This window comes from Elephas maximus, chromosome 13, assembly GCF_024166365.1.
Source record: "Elephas maximus indicus isolate mEleMax1 chromosome 13, mEleMax1 primary haplotype, whole genome shotgun sequence".
NCBI lineage: Eukaryota > Metazoa > Chordata > Mammalia > Proboscidea > Elephantidae > Elephas > Elephas maximus.
In genome coordinates this window covers 28,105,213-28,127,120 of record NC_064831.1, presented here as the reverse complement: position 1 = coordinate 28,127,120, position 21,908 = coordinate 28,105,213, and the positions used below count along the sequence as shown (strand labels likewise).

The following is a 21,908-nucleotide window of genomic DNA, read 5'->3' as shown; positions in this document are numbered from 1 at the left end:
AAGGGAAAGATCATCAAGAAGTGGCTGCAACAATGGGCTCAAGCATAGCAAAGATCATGAGGACGGTGCAGGACTGGACACTGTTTCGTTCTGTTGTACATAGGGTGGCTGTGAGTCAGAACTGACTTGATGGTACCTAACAACAACAATGTATAACATTATCCATTGATACAGAGTTGGTTCCTAAAGTCATTTTTTCCTAGGCAGCTACTTAATCATAAACTCTCTCATGAAAGGAAGCAAAATTCAGAGAATGCCTACAGAATGTCAAATGACCATATCAGTAAAAGTTGGTTTTAGACAGGCTTTTTTTTTTTTTTTTAGTAGATGGCAAGAGCCCTGGTAGTACAGTGGTTAAGAGCTAAGGCTGCTAACCAAAATGTCAGCAGTTCCAATCCACCAGCCGCTCCTTGGAAATTCTATGGGACAGTTCTACTCTGTCCTGTAGGGTGGCTATGAGTCCAAATTGAGTAGATGGCAACTTTTTAAAAATTTGTTTAAAGTAGGTGGTACAAGCAATTTACACTGGACTACTAATCTAGAGGTCGGCAGTTCAAATCCACCTAGAGGGACCACTGTATAAAGGCTGGGCAATCTGCTTCCATTAAGATTACAGCCAGTAATCTGTGGAGTCGTTTTACTCTCTAATACATGAGTTGCCACGAGTCTGAATCCACTCCATGGCAAAGGGATTGGGCTTTTTTCATTATTGTTTTGTTCTAGTGTCTGGCTCATCAGCTACTCCATAGCCAAATCCCTCTCCAAGATGATTTGTGGTTGAGTCAGGCCAATTACCAGGTCTCCTAGTTCAGCCGATATTCCTAGGCATTTAAACCAGTTTAACTTTTATATTTCTAGTTCTAGTCGCAAATTTGCCTTCTGGCCATATACCCCACAAGCTCTTATTTTAAAAGGTTCATGCTAAGGATTTATGGCGATTTTGGGTCTAGCTAGCAGTTTAAGACTTGAAAATCTTGTGGACAAACGAAAAGAACATTTACTGATACCAAAATTTACTGTAAGACCCATTGCGCAGAGTTGATTCCCAGAAGTCGAGCCTATAGGACAGGGTAGAACTGCTCCATAGGTTTTCCAAGGAGCAGCTGGAAAAGGCGGATTCAAACTTCTGACCTTTTGATTAGCAGATAAGTTCTTAACCACTACAGTACAGAAATTCAAATCACAGCACTTGTTTTCATTTTCCTTAATAAGCAAATTTCCACCCAGAACCGTCATTCGGTATTACTCCATGCGCAACTCGCGTTCCTTACTTCAATTGGTTAAATTGGTTGTCAATACAAGTAGGTCCCGCCCCTCCCAGGAGCCCCTCCCCTAGCTTTTAACTCTTGGTCCCACCCACACTCCCTGAATCTGGTCACTGATTGGTTGAGGACCCACTGTGCATGGAGCCAGGTACGCCACACTGCGCTGCGCCTGCTGGGAGCTGGGTTCAAAGCGCGAGGACTGCACGAGCTCGTCTCAGTGGGCTCCCCTCCCCCTTGAGGTGGCCCCCGCTCCGACTCACAGGTCCCCGAAACGGTGGCGGCGGTTTGTGGTCGTTGGTCCCAGGGATTAATGACCAACATTTGAAGACCCAAAGGGGTGAGGAGGGGATGGGGGCAGCGGGGTCACAGCTAAACCTCTGGTAACGGCTGGAGACCCTGCCTCCTAGCCACGCACACGCCTAGATACGCAGTGGGGACCCACGCCCCGCTGGAGGCGGTGTTCACCCCTCTCAAGTGCTCCCAGCCCCGTCGAGTCGTGGAAGAGCAAGAGGCAGCACCGCGGCTTCTGGCCCCACCTGGCCCCTTTTGACTGGACGGCTCCCTGGCTGTCACGCCTTGCACCGCGTGGTCTCCCCAGCCCGGCCCCCAGCCCCCCGTTTCGTCCGAGCCCCTCCGACGGCTCCTCCCGCCCCGCGGCGCCTTATTTCCGCTCATCCCCGCCGCCTTCCGGCGCTTCCACCTGCTGACCTCCATGTTCTTTCCCTAACACTCTTCTCCCACCGTCGACCGCCGCAGGTCTGGGTCGCCTGCCTTTCTTCCTGGCCGGCCGGCCGGCCGTTGTTGTGACCGCGCGTCCCCTCTAGAGACTTTGCGACAACGCCCAGGGTGATCTGACTACTGTGTGAGGTTAGCGATCACGTCGTTTTCATTGACTAACTGGAGATAAGCCTTGAACTTTCCTCTGCCTTTGACTTTCCACTGCCTCTGTTTCTTCCCCAAGTCTTCCCTTGAAGGTTGGGGTTTGAATAGTGGAAGGCTGCAGGTACGAGGGAAGGATAACTGACGCCTCTTATCCCGAGACAGGCAGCCATAGACGGTAATACACGCAGATGGTACCATCGTTTGTTTCTTAACATCAAGACAGTTTTTATGGCTAATTTTAAAAATTCTTTCTTTGGGGTGCTGGGAAGACTACTTAAGGTCAAGTCAGAAAACCTGGTTTTTAATCCTTGCGTTCACTTTAGCTCCGTGAGCCTTTTGAAGCCCCTTGATTCTCATACGTGAACTTAGTTTGTTGGAGTTCTTTTAAGCTCTGACTTTCTTACCATTCTTCATAAGTACTCTGCAGCTTTTCTGTTATATGATGATTTTGATCTAAGGTAATATATAAAAGAAAATCAAAAAATATCAGCATGAACTCTTTTAAGTCTTGGCTTCTCTTTTTGTAAGGACTTTGTTCGACTTTGTGTTAAAGAGTGGCATTATAATCAGGAAACAGGGTCTATGGCATCTATAAATAGACTAACATATAAATAGCCTGTTCACTTGTTGGTAGAATTTTGCTTATTCAAAAAAGAGGATCTTTTCATTTCAAGAATCATTTCATGGTTAAGGAGTTTGGCAGATTTCCATTTGGAGCCTTTCAGAATTACGGGCTTTAATGATAGAATTGTTTGCAGAGTACACGTTTCAACTATTCTATTTTTAAATTAGTTTGTAACTATGTGCCATTATAGACATAAAGGGATCGTTAGTGCTGCAGTTGGTGTATATTAGCAATGCTTTATCTTCTGCTTAAGGCACTGCTTTAATTGGTAATTTTTACTTAAAAAAAAAACAAACAAACTTGCCCTCGAATCTATTCGGGCTCAGCTATCCTATAGGACAGAGTAGAACTGCCCCTGGGGTTTCCAGGGAGCAGCTGGTGGATTCAAACTGCTGACCTTTTTGGTTAGCAACTGAGCTCTTGACCCACTGCACGATCGGGGCTCCAGTTTTCACTTAAGAGGGTGAAATTTTGGACTTGATCATTATTGCCAAAGATAGTAATACATGTCAACACTTAAAATATGAACGTATGTATTATTGGATATTTTATGAGGTAAGAATTAACAAGAATGGACCTAATATATGCCCGGAAATTAAGACTTGTGTGTTTAGTGGTGTCATTTTTGTTGTTAGGAAACTTAGGTTGGATTAAGAGGGTTTGTGGGTAGAAATCAAATAATTGGTGTAAAAACTGTCCAGATTTGCTTATTAATTCTCGTTATTTCCCATTTTATTTTACTACCTGATGGTTGGTGAGGCAAGGAGATGAGTGAAGAAAATGTATATCTGTATGTTCAAATTGATAACATGTTTGAAATAACAGATTTTAGAAGACCTTATGTTAGAAATAGTAGTGTGCTTAATCTGGACAAGAATTTTGTTTCTTTATGGATGTCTTTATCTTAAATTCAGGGAACATATTATGCTTCAGTTTTCAGAGCAGAGTCCTTAAAAATTATTATTAGTTAAAAGAAAAATTTTAAAAAATATTTCAAGTTGTAAGTCATCCTAAATTTAAGTTGACCCTATGCAGTATTAAGTTTCCTGGGTGGCACAGAGCTCCACTACTAAAGGTTGGTGGTTCGAACCCACGCAAGGGGACCTTTGGAAGAAAGGATAGGCAGTCTGCTTCTGTAAAGATTACAGCCAAGAAAACCTTATGGAGCTCAGTTCTACTCTGTAACACAAGGGATTGCCATGAGTCAGAAACAACGGCATTGGGTTTGTGTTTGGTGTTTTTTTTGGTATGTAGTATTTTTTTAGTATTACTAGAAGTTGTGAAACACCTAGTACTAAAAGTTTTCCTACACTTTATATTTAACTTCTGGAAATAAAAATATGGTGTTATTTTTAATAAAATAATTTAAAACTGAATCAAACTGATCAATCTATACTCTTTTATTTTGAAATAATTTTTTATGTATACATATATATATTCATACACTTTTGATTAGTCCTTCTCGTTTTCCAGCTAGGTTGCTGTAGGGTAGCCTATCATTAAAATGAGTAGCCCCTAAAACACCTTCATTAGCCTGGCAACCATGATCTCAGTGTACCACACTCAATAACAACTGAAATAACAAGTAGTGAATTTAATACCATCTAATACAGTTCTACTCCGTCCTATAGGGTCGCTATGAGTCGGAATCGACTCGAGGGCACTGGGTTTTTTTTTTTTTTAATATAAGGAACGTCATAATGAATTTAATACCATTTTTTTTAATGTAAGGACTTTCATAAAAATTGTTTTATTATTGCATTCAGTTTTTAAAAACCATAGTAAAATTTATGTAATGTTCATTTTCACAATTTTATAAATTCTTACAGTACAGGTGAGAGTTTCAGTTTAGGAGTTAGTATGAACAAAGTTGAAATGAATTCCTTTATATAAATTATTAATGTTCTTTTATATTTTGCTAAAATAGTATTTATCACATTTTTTATTAGTATAATCTCTATGTTTTTAAAGTACAAACTTGAAAATTTAAATTTTAATAAAAAATGAAACTCATTGCTGTTGAGTTGATGCTCCTGACTCATAGCAACTCTATAGTACAGAGAAGAACTGTTTCATGGGGTTTCCAAGGAGTGCCTGGTGGATTCAAACTGCCAACCTTTTGTTTAGCAACTGACTGCTTAACCACTGTGCCATGATAAGATGCTTAAAATTCGAGAAGATACAGTCAGCACTTAAAGCTTAAGGTTTGGTCAGAATGGCTACTTGAATATCTAGCCTGTGATTGCCTATGCCGTCTTGGCCTTTTACTTCATGGCTCAGTGACTTTTTTTTTCTTTTTCTTTTTTCCCTGCTTTTGAGGCTGTGCTGGAGCACAATAAAAATTCAAGGCTTTAGGAAGAGAGGTTTACTTGTGAAAGCTAGAGTTTATATATGATGCAACAACTTTTTAACCGACCCATCCAACTTTTTTTTTTTTTTGCTTAAGACATTTATGTCATTCTGTTGCCCAGGACTTCTTCTTTTCTTAGTCAAATTCCTTTGGGTCAGCAGGGTAAGGAAAAAAAGTTTGTAGAACACTTTGGAATGTGAGTCCACCGCTGAAAGTGACAGAGGACTAATTGAACCTGGAAGCCTCACTTGGCATGTCAGCTTTGTTATAATGTATAGGACTGCATGTTCTTCCTTGGACATTTAGGTAACTCTGAGATTGACTTTGGAATATTTTAGGATAAATATAACGTTCACCTGTTTTTGGATTTAATTACAGTTCTCTGGCTAAGGTGGTTGAATTCTGGCTCTTTTGGAATGTACTCTGGTTAAACTAATTCAGTAGGTATTTTCAGACTTTCCTAATTGAACATTATATACCTGCATATGCTTTGTTGTGAAGGTGTCAGGAGAATGCATTCCTTTCTAAAGCATGGCATTGATGACTTCATTATAAGGATAACAGAAAAAATGCAGAATCCTATTTGAAGATACTACTCATTGGTCAGCCTCACACAGTTTAAAGATGTTTCCTGATTTATGTTTAGTTTGGAATAAATTGAGTTTGGAAAGGTGAAAGTTACATCTTGGAAAAGGGGGATAAGTCAGACTGTTTCATCAATGGGACACAAGTAGGTAGAAGATCAGAGCGGAGATAGGAAGAACTAATAAGATGAAATTCAGTATGGTTCTAAGACCTGGTTATATATGTAGAATAAGGCAAATTTGGGGTTTTTGTTGACAGTATGGAAGCTAATTTGATTTTTTCTGTACTGGTGGACTTCTCAATTTTGGCCACCAGGCTTTTAAAGGAAGAGACAGAATGATGAAGGAACTTGAACTATATCATATAAGAAAAATTTTCCAAACTGGTTTTATAGAAGGTTAATAGGTATGCCAGAATGATGAAGGAACTTGAACTATATCATATAAGAAAAATTTTCCAAACTGGTTTTATAGAAGGTTAATAGGTATGCCAAGGAAAATTAGGGTACCATGCTGAAATAAGCTTGGGAAACACCGAGATAAAGCCGAACAGTTTGTTTTTTATTCTTTTAATTGAAATTTTTCATGACCCTAAATATGCTAATGTTCTTTGTGATACTCTTCAGGGGGGAAATAGTGGTTCTCGGATATATTTAGCTATGGAATACATTTTTGAGGCCTACGTGTTATATAGCTCCTGGAGCAATGTTCTGAGGGATGCCAGCTTAGGGACTATTGGGGTAAAGAAACTTGTAATATGTAGCCTGGAAAAGAGGAGAATCATCTTTCAAATGCTGTTTTATGAAAGACGTATGATTAATTTGGCTAGAAGGATAGGATCAGGATCAATATATGAAGGTTACAAGCAAAGAGATTTTAATGCATTGCGAGGAAAAACTTTCTTGAGTTAAGCAAAGTTAAGTTGCGTTAGTGAGTTCTTTGTAAGGATTCAGGGATAAGATGGATGACTACTTTGCAGAAATATTACGAAGAGTATGCAAACATCAGATGCATCGTTGAATTAGATCATTTTTAAGGTCTCTAATCTGTAATTGGAGCTCTGGTGGCACAGTGGTTGAGAGCTTGGCTGCTAACCAAAAGGTAGCAGTTCGAATCCGCCAGCAGTTCCGCAGAAATCACTTGGGGCAGTTCTGCACCGTCCTATAGGTCGCTATGAGTTGGAATCAACTGAGCGGCAACAGGTTGTTTGTTGTTGTTGTAATCTGTAATTATTAGCAATTTTCTAAAAGATTTTTGTTCCCTAAATTTTCTAAGGAAAATTCCATTTCTGAGCATACATTTTTCCCTCTAAGTCCATACACTTTTAAAAAATCATGTCTATAGCATAAATAATTGATCATATACTTGCTGATATAATCTTACTTAAAAAAAAACTATTGTAGGGAAAAGAATCTAGATTGAGGTACGGATGTTGCTCTTTATAAGTTGTATGACCTCAGGCAAATCATACCACTTTTTGGAGATCTCAGTTTTTTAAATATTTAAAATGAAGGTAAGTAAAGTAGAAAAGTGAAGTAGTGGTTACCAAAAAAACCAAATCTATTGCTGTCGAGTCGATTCAGACTCATAGCAACCCTATAGGACCGAGTAGAACTACCTCATAGGTTTTTCAAGGAGCGGCTGGTGGATTCAAACTGATGGCCTTTTAGTTAGTAGGTATAGCACTTGACTACTATGCTACTGGGGTTTCCAAAGGAGGCTTAAGAGCACATTATTTAGGCAGGCAGATTTGTGATTGAATAGCAGTTCTACCAATTTGCTAGCACGGTGACTTTATCTTTTTTAGCCTCGCTTTATTTTTAAAATGGAAACGAATAATACATACCTCACAATGTTATTGTAAGGACTCAGTGAGATAATTTATATAAAGTGTCTATCATTATGCTGCGTATTTTAATATGCTAAATAAATGAATGCAGGAATAAATGTAAAATTGAATTTTACAGGTTAGGAAAGTAAAGGTCAGAGTTGTCTAGTGATTTTTCAAAGGTCTCTTCCCTAAGAGTTAGAACTCATGTCCTCTGTCACCCAGGTCGGTGATCTTTAGCTAAATCAGATGTCCCTCCCTTCCTGTCTGATTCGTTGAACATGTATCATATGCCAGGGAGTGTAAATGGTGCTAGGGATTCATAAATAAAAACACATGACCCTTCTCATGTCAGGTAGGAAGTAGGAAGAAGGGAATTGACAAGTAGACAGTTACAACACCCTGAGATGGGCTCTGTGATAGTAGTTAAGTACAGAGCAGACAAACAGAAAACCAAACCCATTGCTTTACATCAGTTCTGACTCACGGCAACCCCATGTGTAACAGCGTGGAACTTACTCCACAGGGTTATCTTGGCTGTGATCTTTACAGAAGCAGATCGCCTGGCATTTATTTTGTGGTGCTGCTGGGTGGGTAGGTTCAAACCACCCACCTTTAGGTTAATGTTGTTGTTGGGTGATGTTGAGTTGGTTCTGATGCATAGCGACCGTATGTAAAACAGAATGAAACACTGCCCGGTCCTGCGCCATTCTCACGATCATTGTTACGCTTGAGCCCATTATTGCACGCCGTGCCAGTCTATCTTGTTGAGGCTCTTTTTTTGCTGACCTTCTACTTTACCAGTCATGATGCTTTTCTCCAGGGACTGGTCTCTCCTGATAACATGTCCAGAGTATGTGAGACAAAGTCTTCCCATCCTTGCTTCTAAGGAGCATTCCGGCCGTCCTTCTTCTGAGACAGATTAGCTCATTCTTTTAGCAGTCCATTGTATAGTCCGTGTTCTTTGCCAGCACCATAATTCAGAGGCATCAGTTCTCTTTGTTCTTCCTTACTCATTGTTCACGTTTCACATGCATATGAGGCCAGTGAAAACACCATGGCTTGCGTCAGATGCACCTTAGTTCTTGAAGTGACATCTTTGATTTTTAACACTTGGAAGAGGTCTTTTGCAGCAGATTTGCCCAGTGCAGTGCATCATTTGGTTTCTTGGCTGCTGCTTCCATGGGCATTGATTATGGATCTAAGTAAAATGAAATCCTTTACAACTTAAGTATTTTCTCTGTTTATCATGGTGTGGCTTATCTGTCCAGTTGTGAGTATTTTTGTTTTCTTTATGTTGAGGCGTAATCCATACTGAAGGCTGTGGTCTTTGATCTTCATCAGTAAGAGCTTCAAGTCCTCTTCGCTTTCAGCAAGCAAGGTTGTGGCATCTGCATAACACAAGTTGTTAATGAGTCATCCTCCAATCCTGATGTCATGTTCTTCATGTAGTCCAGCTTCTCGGATTCTTTGTTCAAGCATATAGATTGAATAAGTGTGGTGAAAGGATACAACACTGACACACACCTTTCTTGACTTTAAACCATGCAGTATCCCCTTGTTCTGTTCAAACAACTGCCTCTTGGTCTAGGTACAGGTTCCTCATGAGCGTGATGAAGCGTTCTGAAATTCCGGTTCTTCACAGTGTTACCCATAATTTGTTAGGATCCACACAGTCAAATGCCTTTGCATAGTCAATAAAACACAGGTAAACCTTGTTCTGGTATTCTCTGCTTTCAACCAGGATCCACCTGACCTCATCAGTGATATCCTTCTTTCCATGTCCTCTTCTGAATCCAGCTTGAATTTCTAGCAGTTTCATGTTGATGTACTGATGCAACCGCTTTTGAATGATCTTTAGCAAAATTTTACTTGCTTGTGATATTAATGGTATTGTTCGATAATTTCTGCAGTTGAATCACTTTACTTTGGAATAGGCATAGATATGGATCTCTTCTAATCAGTTGGCCAGATAGCTGTCTTCCACATTTCTTGTCATGGACGAGTAAGCACTTCCAGTGTTGCATCTGTTTGTTGAAACATCTCAATTGGTATTCTGTCAGTTGGTGGATCCCTGTTTTTCACCAGTACCTTCAGTGCAGCTTGGATCTCTTCCTTCAGTACGGTCAGTTCTTGATCATATGCTGCCTCCTGAAATGGTTGAATGTCAACCAGTTATTTTTGGTACAGTGACTCTATGTATTCCTTCCATCTTCTTTTGTTGCTTCCTGTGTCGTTTAATATTTTCCCCACAGATGCCTTCAATATTGCAACTCAAGGCTTGTATTTTTTCTTCAGTTCTTTCAACTTGAGAAACACAGAGTGTATTCTCCCCTTTTGGTTTTCTATGTCCAGGACTTCGCACGTTTCATTATAATACTTTGTCTTCTTGAGCTGACCTTTGAAGTCTTCTGATCAGCCCTTTTACTTCATCATTTCTTCCTTTCGCATTAGCTACTATACATTCAAGAGCAAGTTTCAGAGTCTTGTGGTATCCATTTTGGTCTGTCTTTCTTTGCTGTCTTTTTAATGATCTTCTGTTTTCTTCATGTATGATGTCCTTGATGTCATTCCACAACTCTTCTGGTATTTGGTCATTAGTGTTCAGCACATGAAATCAGTTCTTGAGATGGTCCCTGAATTCAGGTGGCATATACTCAGCGTCATACTTTGGCTCTCGTGGACTTATTCTAATTTTCTTCAGCTTCAACTTGAACTTGCATGTGACCAATTGATGGTCTCTTCCACAGTTAGCCCTGGCATTGTTCTGACAGATGACATCGAGCTTTTCCATCATCTCTTTCTACAGATGTAGTCGATTTGATTCCTGTGTATTCCGTCCGGTGAGGTCCATGTGTATAGCTATCGTTTATGTTGTTGAAAAAGGTATTTGCAATGAAGAAGTCATTGGTCTTGCAAAATTCTATCATGCGCTCTCTGGCATTGTTTCTATCACCAAGTCCATACTTTCCAACTACCAGTCCTCCTTCTTTGTTTCCAACTTTAGCGTTCCCATCACCAGTAATTACCAATGCATCTTGATTGCATGTTTGATCAACTTCAGACTGCAGAAGTTGGTAAAAATCTTTAGTTTCTTCACCTTTGGCCTTAATGGTTGGTGCATAAATTTAAACAATAGTTATATTAACTGGTCCTCCTTGTAGGCATGTGGATATTACCCTATCACTGACAGTGTTGCACTTCAGAATAAATCTTGAAATATTCTTTTTGGTGATGAACGTGTTGCTGCTTCTCTTCAGTTTGTCATTCCCAGCATAGCAGACCATATGATGTCTGATTCAAAATGGCCAATAGCAGTCCATTTCAACTTACTAATGCCTGGGATGTCGATGTTTATGCATTCCCTTTCATTTTTGATGATTTCCAATTTTCCTAGATTCATACCTCGTACATTCTGTGTTCTGATTATTAATGGCTGTTTGCAGCTCTTTCTTCTCATTTTCAGTTGTGCGATTTCAGCAAATGAAAGTCTGGAAAGCTTGGCTCCATCCACATCATTAAGGTTGACTCTACTTTGAGCAGGCAGCTCTTCCCCAGTTGTATTTTGAATGCCTTCCAACCTGAGGGGCTCATCTTTTGGCACTGTATCAGACAGTGTTCCACTGCTGTTCATAAGGTTTTCACTGGCCTGGTTTTTCAGGAGTAGTCTACCAGGTCCTTCTTCCTGGTCTGTCTTAGTTTGGAAGCTGAGTTGAAACCTGTCCACCATGAGTGACCCTGCTGGTACTTGAAATACTGGTGGCAGAGCTTCCAGTATCAAATCAACACACAAGCCACCACCATACAATAAACTGACAGATATGTGGTGGTTTTTTAGGTTAATTGTGGAGCAGAAACCATTTGTACCGCCCAGGGACCTTACTAAGTATATAGTAATACCTAATTTAGTTTTGAGACGGAAGGTCATGGTTTTTCTTAGAGACTGTTAGGAGTTGGATAGGCAAAGAAAGTGAGGAAGGACTGAGAACGATCTATGCAGAGGCTGGTATATGAGAACATGGCACATTTGAGAAATTGCAAATAGGTAAGTATTGTTGTTGGCATAATAGAGTAAAAAGCTGGAGAGATAGGCTGGACCAGATTATAAAAAGACCCTTATGAATTTTTATAGCGTATGGATTTTATTTTTAAGAAACAGTGGGACCCCCTGAAAGGGCTTTTTGTTTTTAATACAAATGGCACATACTCATGATACTTTAAGCAGACCAGAAGAGTGAAAAGTAAAGATTTGTTGATTCCCATTTTCTACTCACTATTGATAACTATTATTAAAATTTCTTGTAAATTCTTACAAAATTTTTATATGCCTGTGTAAGCATCAGGAGCCCTGGTGGCACAGTGGTTAAGAGCTTGGCTGCTAACCAAAAGTTCAGCAGTTAGGATCCACCAGCCGCTCCTTGGAAACTCTATGGGGCAGTTCTGCTGTGTCCTGTAGGATAACTATGAGTAGGAATCAACTGGAATCAACTGCATGGCCATGGGTTTGGTTTTGGTTTTTTTATATAAGCATTAGTGAATATATAATTGTGTATCTTTTGAGGAAACCCTGGTGGTGTAGTGGTTACGTTCTGTGGCTGCTAACCAAAAGTTCAGCAGTTGGAATCCACAAGGTGCTCCTTGGAAACTCTCTGGAGCGGTTCTACTCTGTCCTATAGGGGTCGCTATGATTCGGAATCCACTGGACGGCAGTTTTTTTTTGTTTTGTTTATATCCTTTGAAGAAATACAGTTGGTATCATAGTAAAAGTGTCATTCTCCAACTTGGTTTTTCTTCTTAGATATATCTTGAATATTCTTCCATATCAACACACACAAATATAATGCAATCCTTTTTATTTAATTAATTTTTATTGTGCTTTAAGTGAAAGTTTACAAATCAGGTCAGTCTCTCATACAAAAATTTACATACACCTTGCCATGCACTGCTAATTGCTCTCCCTCTAATGAGATAGCTCAGTACTTCCCTCCACTCTCTCTCCTCCTGTCCGTTCGGGTAGCTTTTGGCCCTCTGCCCTCTCATCTCCCCTCCAGACAGGAGATGCCAACATAGTCTCATGTGTCCACTTGATCCAAGAAGCTCCTTTGTCACCAGTATCATTTTCCATCCCTTATTCCAGTCCAATTCTTGTCTGAAGAGTTAGCTTTGGGAATGGTTCCTGTGTTGGGCTAACATAAGGTCTGGGGACCATGGCCCCTGGGGTCCTTCCAGTCCCAGTCTGACCATTAAGTCTGGTCTTTTTATGATAATTTGGGGTCTGCATCCCACTGCTCTCCTGCTCCCATCAGGATTTCTCTGTTGAGTTCCCTGTCAGGGCAGTCATCTGTTGTGGCCGGGAACCATCTAGCTCTTCTGGTCTCAGGCTGATGTAGCTTCTAGTTTCTGTGATCCTTTCTGTCTCTTAGGCTCATAGTTACCTTGTGTCTTTGGTGTTCTTCATGCTTCCTTGCTCCAGGTGGGTTGAGACCAATTGATGCATCTTAGATAGCTGCTTGTTAGCATTTAAGACCTTAGGTGCCACTCTCCAAAATGGGATGCAGTATGTTTTCTTAATAGATTTTATTATGCCAGTTAACTTAGATGTCCCCTGAAACCATGGTCCTCAAACCCCCGCCTCTGCTACGCTGGCCTCTGAAGTGTTCAGTTTATTCAGGGAACTTCTTTGCTTTTGGTTTAGTCCATTTGTGTTGACCTCTCCTGTATTGTGTATTGTCTTTCCCTTCACCTAAAATGAAACTTATCTACTATCTAATTGGTGAGTACTCTTCTCCCTCCCTATCTCCCTCCCCCCTCTCGTAACCATCAAAGAATATTTCCTTCTCTGTTTAAACTGTTTCTCCAGTTCTTATAATAGGGGTCTTATACAATATTCATCCTCTTGCAATTGACTGATTTCACCCAGCATAATGTCTTCCAGATTTCTCCATGTTACAAAATGTTTCATGGATTCAACATTGTTCTTTATCAATGCGTATTATTCCATTGTGTGAATATACCATAGTTTATTTATCCGTTGATGGGCATGTTGGCTGCTTCCAACTTTTTGCTGTTGTAAACAGTGCTGCAGTGAACGTGAGTGTGCATATGTCTGTTCCTGTAAAGGCTCTTATTTCTCTAGAATATATTCCAAGGAGTGGGATTGCTGGATTGTGTGGTGGTTCTATTTCTAGTTTTTTAAGGAAGCACCAAATCGATTTCCAAAGTGTTTGTACCATTTTACATGCCCACCAGCGTGTAAGTGTTCCAGTCTCTCCACAACCACTCCAGCATTTATTATTACGTGTTTTTTTGATTAATGCCAGCCTTGCCTTGTTGAAGTGAGATGGAATCTCATTGTAGTTTGGATTTCCATTTCTCTAATGGCTAATGATCGTGACCATTTCCTCATGTATCTGTTAGCAGCCTGAATGTCTTCTTTAGTGAAGTGCCCGTTCATATCCTTTGCCCATTTTTTAATTGGGTTATTTGTCTTTTTGTGGTTGAATTTTAGCATAATCATGTAGTTTTTTTGGGGGGTCATGTAGATTTTAGAGATCAGGTGCTGATCAGAAATGTCATAGCTGAAAACTTTTTCCCAGTCTGTAGGTAGTCTTTTTACTCTTTTGGTGAAGTCTTTGGATGAGCAAAGGTGTTTGATTTTTAGGAGCTCCCAGTTATCTGGTTTCTCTTCGGCATTTTTGTGTTCTGTTTATGCCATGTATTAGGGCTCCTAACGTTGTCCCTATTTTTTCTTCCGTGATCTTTATCGTTTTAGACTTTGTTTTGGTCTTTGATCCATTTTGAGTTTGTTTTTGTGCATGGTGTGAGGTATGGGTCTTGTTTCATTTTTTGCAGATGGATATCCAGTTTTGCCGGCACCATTTGTGAAAGAGGCTGTTGTTTCCCCATATAACTGATTTTCGGCCTTAGTCAAAAATCAGCTGCTCATATGTGGATGGATTTATATCTGGATTCTCAATTCCGTTCCACTGGTCTATGTATCTGTTGTTGTACCAGTACCAGACTGTTTTGACTACTGTGGTGGTATAATAGGTTCTAAAATCAGGTAGTGTGAGGCCTCCCACTTTATTCTTCTTTTTCAGTAATGCTTTACGTATATGGGGCCTCTTTCCCTTCCGTATGAAGTTGGTGATTTGTTTCTCCATCTCATTCAAAAATGTCGTTGGAATTTGGATGGGAATCGCATTGTATCTATAGATGGTTTTTGGTAGAATAGACATTTTTACAATGTTAAGTCTTCCTATGCATGAGCAAGGTATGTTTTTCTACTTATGGTAGGTCTCTTTTGGTTTCTTGCAGTAGTGCCTTGTAGTTTCTTTGTATGGGTCTTTTATGTCTCTGGTAAGGTTTATTCCTAAGTATTATATCTTCTTGGGGGCTATGGTAAATGGTATTGATTTGGTGATTTCCTCTTCAATGTTCTTTTTGTTGATGTAGAGGAATGCAACTGATTTTTGTGTGTTTATCTTGTATCCTGTTAATCTGCTGAACTCTTCAATTAGTTTCAGTAGTTTTTTTGAGGATTCTTCAGTGTTTTCTGTGTATAAGATCGTGTCATCTGCAAATAGAAATACTTCTTCCTTACCAATCTGGATGCCCTGTATTTCTTTATCTTGACTAACTGCCGTGGCTAGGACCTCCAGCGCTATGCTGGATGAGAGTGGTGATAAGGAGCATCCTTGTCTGGTTCCTGTTCTCAAGGGGAATGTTTTCAGAATCTCTTCATTTAGGATGATGTTGGCTGTTTGCTTTGTATATATGCTGTTTATTATGTTGAGGAATTTTCCTTCTATTCCTGTTTTGCTGAGAGTTTTTATCATGAATGGGTGTTGGGCTTTGTCAAATGCCTTTTCTGCATCAGTTGATAAAATCATGTTGTTCTTGTCTTTTGTTTTATTTATATGGTGGATTACCTTAATTGTTTTTCTACTGTTGAACCATCCCTGCATACCTAGTATAAATCCCACTTGGTCATGATGAATTATTTTTTTGATATATTGTTGAAATCTCTTGGCTAGAAATTTGTTGAGGATTTTTGCATCTGTGTTGATGAGGTATATAGGTCTGTAATTTTCTTTTTTGTGGTGTCTTTAGCTGGTTTTGGTATCAGGGATATGCTGGCTTCACAGAATGAGTTAGGTAGTATTCTGTCCTTTTCTATGCTTTGAAATACCTTAGTAGTAGTGGTGTTACCCCTTCTCTGAAAGTTTGGCAGAGCTCTGCAGTGAAGCTGTCCGGGCAGGGCTTTTTTTTTGTTGGGAGTTTTTTGATTACCTTTTCAGTCTCTGTTTTTGTTATGGGTCTATTTAGCTGTTCTACTTCTGTTTGTGTTAATTTAGGTAGGTGCGGTGTTTCTAGGAGTTCTTCCATTTCTTCTAGGTTTTCAAATTTGTTAGAGTACAATTTTTCATAGTAATCTGATATAATTCTTTTAATTTCAGTTGGGTCTGTTGTGGTATCGCCCATGTCATTTCTTATTTGGGTTATTTGTTTCCTGTTTTTCTTTAGTCAGTCTGGCTAGTAGTTTATCAATTTTGTTAATTTTTCCAAAGAACCAGCAGTCGGTCTTGTTAACTCTTTCATTTTTCTGTTCTGTAATTCATTTAATTCTGCTCTAATTTTTATTTTTTTTTCTTCTGGTGCCTGACAGTTTCTTTTCTTGCTCTCTTTCTGTTTGTTCAAGTTGTAGCGACAGTTCTTTGTTTTTGGCTCTTTCTTCTTTTTGTATGTGTGCATTTATTGACATAAATTGACCTCCGAGCACTGCTTTCCCTGTGTCCCAAAGGTTCTGATAGGAAGTGTTTTCATTCTCTTTGGATCCTCTGAATTTCTTTATTCTCTCCTTAGTATCTCCTATAACCCAGTCTGTTTTGAGCAGGGTATTGTTCAGTTTCCAAGTATTTGATTTCTTTTCCCTGGTTTTTCTGTTATTGATTTCTACTTTTATGGCCTTATGGTCTCAGAAGATGCTTTGTAATATTTCAGTGTTTTGGATTCTGCTAAGGCTTGCTTTATGACCTAATATGTGGTCTATTCTAGAGAATGTTCCATGTGCGCTAGAAAAGAAAGTATACTTTGCAGATGTTGGGTGGAGTGTTCTGTATATGTCTATGAGGTCAGGTTGGTTGGTTGTGGCATTTAGATCTTTCATGTCTTTATTGAGCTTCTTTCTGGATGTCCTGTCCTTCACCGAAAGTTGTGTGTTGAAGTCTCCTAGTATAAGTGTGGAGGTGTCTATCTCACTTTTCAATGCTGTTAGAGTTTTTTTTTATGTATCTTGCGGCCCTGTCATTGGGTGCATAAATATTTGATATGGTTATATCTTCCTTGTAAATTGTCTCTTTAATCATTATATCATGTATTTGTTTAGCCTTTGTGGTGGATTTAACTTTAAAGTGTATTTTGTCAGAAATTAACATTGCCACTCGTGCTCTTTTTTGATTGTTGTTTGCTCGATAAATTTTTTTCCATCCTTTGGGTTTTAGTTTGTTTGTGTCTCAGTCTGAGGTATGTCTGTTGTAGGCAGTATGTAGACAGATGGTGTTTTTTTTTTATCGGTTCTGCCACTCTGTCTCTTTATTGGTGCATTTAGTCCATTTACATTCAGAGTAAGTATAGATAGGTATGAGTTTAGTGCTATCATTTTGATGCCTCTTTTGTGTGTTGTTGACAGTTTCATTTTTCCACTTTTTGTGCCGAGAAGTATTTCTTTGTAAATGTGTGTGCCTCTTTTTCGTTGTAGTTGAATTTATTTTTGCTGAGTCCTTATGTGTATCTTGGTTTTTATTTTGGAATGTAGAATTGTTAGTCCTTTTTGTGGTTACCTTAATATTTACCCCAATTTTTCTAAGTATAAACCTAACTTGTGTCGCCCTATATCACCTTGATTTCCTCTCCATGTGGTAGATCTATGCCTCCTGAATTTAGTCCCTCTTTATTGATTATTGTCATCTTTTATATAATGACATCAATTATTCCCTGTGTTGAGCTTTTTTTTTATGAATCTTATTTTATTTTTGTGATTTCTCTATCTGAGTTGATATGAGGATGTTCTGTTCTGTATCCTTGTGTTGTGTTGATATCTGATATTACTTATATTCTGACCAAAGAATTTCCTTGAGTAATTCTTGTAGCTTCGGTTTGGTTTTTGCAGATTGTCTAAGCTTGTGTTTATATGTAAATGACTTAATTTCAGCTTCATATTTGAGAGAGAGTTTTGCTGGATATATGATTCTTGGCTGGCAATTTTTCTCCTTCAACACTCTATATGTGTCATCCTGTTGCCTTCTTGCTTGCATGGTGTCTGCAGAGCAGTCCGAACTTATTGATTCTCCTTTGTAGGTGAGTTTTCATTTATCCCTGGCTGCTTTTAAAATTTTCTCTTTATCTTTGATTTTGGCAACTTTGATGATAGTATGTTTTGCTGCCTTTCTTTTGGGATCTACCTTGTATGGGGTTCGATGAACATCTTGGATAGATATCCTTTCATCTTTCACAGTGGCAGAGAAGTTTTCTGCCAACAGATCTTCAGCAGTTCTCTCTGTATTTTCTTTTATCCCTCCCTGTTCTGGAATTCCAAGCACATGCAAGTTACCCTTCTTGATAGAGTCCCACATGATTCTTAGGGTTTCTTCATTTTTTTTAAATTCTTTTATCTGATTTTTCTTCACATATTTTGGTGCCAATTGCCTTATCCTCCATCTCCACAATTCTGCGTTCCAGTTCCTCAATTCTGCTCCTCTGACTTCCTATTGGATTGTCTAATTGTATAATTTTATTGTTAATCTTTTGAATTTCTGAATGCTGTCTCTCTATGGATTCTTACAGCTTATTAAATTTTTCATTACGTTCTTGCACAATCTTTTTAATTTCTTCAGCTGCTTTATCTGTGTGTTCCTTGGCTTTTTCTGTACATTGCATTCTTTCTTTTTCAATGTCATCCCTGATGTCTTAAAGCATTCTGTGTATTAGTCTTGTGTATTCTACATCTGGCATTTCCAGGAATATATCTTCATCCAGGAAAGTTGTTTCACCATTTTGGGGGTTTGTAGAAGTAATCATGGTCTGCTTCTTTATGTGATTTGGTATCGACTGCTGTCTCTGAGCCATCTAAATGTTATTGTAATAATTTATTTTATTTGCTTATTGAGTCTTCTTGTTTTGTTTCAGTATACTCAAATGGGCTACTAGAGTGCGCCAACTTGATTGTTGGTGCCTTTGAATCACTTATGTCCTGTTACAGATGGCTAGAGCTGTTACCAGGTATATGAGCCTATGAGTCCATTCACTATTCTTGAATAGAATCAGCTCAGGTGTCCTGATAGTCAGTCACCTAGTGTGTGGTGTAGGCTCTCATCTACTATCTTAGAGGAGTAGTGGTGATGGTTGTATGCACTGGTTTCTGGTAGCGGCAGGTGGCCACACTCTGAGGAGGGCAGGGTGCTAACAGCCTTCCCCCAAGTGCCAGTGAGGAAGGAGCATCCCTGTTCTCTAGAGTGCTCTGGTGGGTGGTCTCTGCACCTGTACTTCAGGCACCCAGTGCTTGTACCTGTAAAGACTGGTAGGCACCACTATCCTCAGACCTCTTTAGCAGGTGGCTAGGTGGTGTGGATGGAGCCTCAGCCCTCAGTTTCCTGCTGTGGGTCAGTGAGGGCTCTGGTTAATAGGCAGTGCAGTATCAGACCTCCAAAACCTGCCTCTCCACTGCTCAGCTGAAACAGTTACAGTCAGACCTCCAACAGAATTGCCTTTGCGTTATAATAGCCACCTGGTTCCATGTAGGGGCGAAAGCCAAAGACTATGGATCTTTTATGCCTGGACTGAAGCTGCTTCTGTTCTGATCTTCCAGTTTAGAGAAATCAGGAAAGGCTTTTTCCCCTGATTGTTAACTGCTGCTTTTCCCAGGCCAGGAGAATGGGTTAGGAAAAAGCAGGGCGCTTCTATCTCTGGCCCAGGGAATTCAAATGTTAATGAAGCCGGCTGGGGCAGGGAGGGAAGGGATCAGATAAGATAGGAGAGAGTAGCATGGTAAAATAGACAAATCACTTATCTTGTGTGGTGAGGGCTGTTTTATATGAGATTCCAGAGGGGTGTGTATGTAGCCTTTGTGTGCTGGCTGTGTCCTCACCGAGGAGATTGCCCCAGGGGCTGGGGCTGTGGTCCCATGCTTTCCTTGACTCAGGGAGCCACCATCAGCCCCACCGCACTCACCAAAGCACAATACCAAGGGATCAGGGCTGGGGTGCTGCTTCTGCGTGGTCTCTTGCTCCGCTGTCACTCAGGCTGGTGTGTAGCCTGTGTGCGCTGGCTAGGTACCCACGGTGATTGTCCCTGGGAGTTAGGGCTGTGTCCCGTGCTTGCCTTGTCTCAGGAAACCACCCTCAGCCCCGCCGCACTTGCGCCAAAGCCCAGCACCAAGGGATCAGAGCTGGGGTGCTGTGCACCGGGCTCCAGAACTAGTCCCTGGTTATGCATGGTTTCTGGTTCCCCTGTCAGTCAGGTTGGTGTGTAGCCTGTGTGCGCTGGCTGGATCCCCACTGAGGTTGCCCCAGGGAGTTAGAGCTGCGTCCCCTGTTTCAGGAAGCCACCATCAACCCCACCACATTGGCACCAAAGCACCGCACCTAGGGCTCAGGGCTGGGGTGCTGCGCGCTGGTCTCCGGAACTAGTCACTGCTTCAGTTCAGTCTCTTGCTCCCCTGTCACTGAGGTCAATTCCTTAGTCCTGTGTTTGATGGTCACCGTTCGTAGATTCTCATGTATGTAATTGATTCAGTTGTCTTTTCGAGTCTTTGTTGCAAGAGAGTTCAGTGGAAGCTTTTGCCTAGTCAGCCATCTTGATCCTGCCTATAATGCCATTCTTTAACAGCAGTGTAACATTCCATCGTGTAGTTTGCCATGATTTTTTAAATCAGTCCCATATTTATGGATAATGAGGTATTTTCTTGATTTTTGCTTTTACATACAATGTTTCAGTGACTATGCGGGTACATATATATATGTTTGTACAACTATATTTGTAGGTAATAGTCTTAGTAACTGAATTACTAAGTATTTGTGCATTTTTTAGATTTTGGTAAATATTGCCAAATTTCTCTCAAGGTAGTTCCAGTTTTTTCCTGACTCATGGCGAGCCCATGTGTGTCAGAGTACAGCTATGATCCATAGGGTTTTCTGTTCTTTCTTTCTTTTTTTATTGTGGCGAAAATACACACAACAAAACGGACACCAATTTAACAATTTTCACATGTACAATTCAGTGACATTGATTACATTTTTTATGTTGTCCAACCTTTATTGCTGTGCTTTTCCAAATTATCCCACCATTAACATAATGCTGTGTAAGCAAAAGCTTCCCCTCATTCCCACCCACTAATATTTAGTTTCTGTTTATTTGCTTATTTCATATAAGTGAGATTAGATGGTATTTGTCCTTTTGTGACTAACTTATTTCACTCAGCATGATGTTTTCAAGGTTCATCCATATTGTGGCATGCCTCAAGACTTAATTTCTCTTTTAAAACAACCTGTTGCTGTCAAGTCGATTCCTTTTTTTCTCTCTCTCTCTTTTTTTAATTGTGTTTTAAGCGAAAGTTTACAATTCAAGTCAGTTTCTGATACAAAACCTTATACACACATTTTTAAGTGTCAAGCCGATCCTGACTCATTCTATTTTATGTGTATGTCACGTTTTGTCTTTACCTGGTTTTGGTATCAGGGAGACGGTGGCTTCATAGAATGAGTTGGGTAGTATTCCGTCATTTTCTATGCTTTGGAATACCTTCAGAAGTAGTGGTGTTAACTCTTCTCTGAAAGTTTGGTAGAACTCTGCAGTGAAGCCGTCTGGGCCAGGGCTTTTTTTTGTTGGGAGTTTTTTGATTACCGTTTCAATCTCTTTTTTTGTTATGGGTCTATTTAGTTGTTCTACTTCTGAATGTGTTAGTTTAGGTAGGTAGTGTTTTTCCAGGAATTCATCCATTTCTTCTAGGTTTGCAAATTTGTTAGAGTACAATTTTTCATAATAATCTGAAATGATTCTTTTAATTTCATTTGGTTCTGTTGTGATGTGGTCCTTCTCGTTTCTTATTCGGGTTATTTGTTTCCTTTCCTGTGTTTCTTTAGTCAGTCTAGCCAATGGTTTATCAATTTTGTTAATTTTTTCAAAGAACCAGCTTTTGGCTTTGTTAATTCTTTCAATTGTTTTTCTGTTCTCTAATTCATTTAGTTCAGCTCTAATTTTTATTATTTGTTTTCTTCTGGTGCCTGATGGATTCTTTTGTTGCTCAATTTCTATTTGTTCAAGTTGTCGGGACAGTTTTCTGATTTTGGCTCTTCTTTTTGTATGTGTGCATTTATCG

General features: G+C 39.7%; 1 protein-coding gene across 2 annotated transcripts in view; it reads left to right on the top strand.

Annotated features, from left to right (window-relative positions):
- Positions 1-1,472: 1,472 nt before the first annotated feature.
- RBM46 (RNA binding motif protein 46) overlaps positions 1,473-21,908 on the top strand; it is a 54,947-nt gene continuing 34,511 nt past the window's right edge. The window contains exon 1 of one of the 2 annotated variants that reach the window (XM_049905721.1): positions 1,473-1,602. The gene's annotated coding sequence lies outside the window, so the exon portion shown is untranslated. Of the gene's footprint in view, positions 1,603-2,020; positions 2,133-21,908 lie in introns of those variants that run through there. The other variant, XM_049905720.1, reaches the window with a different exon arrangement.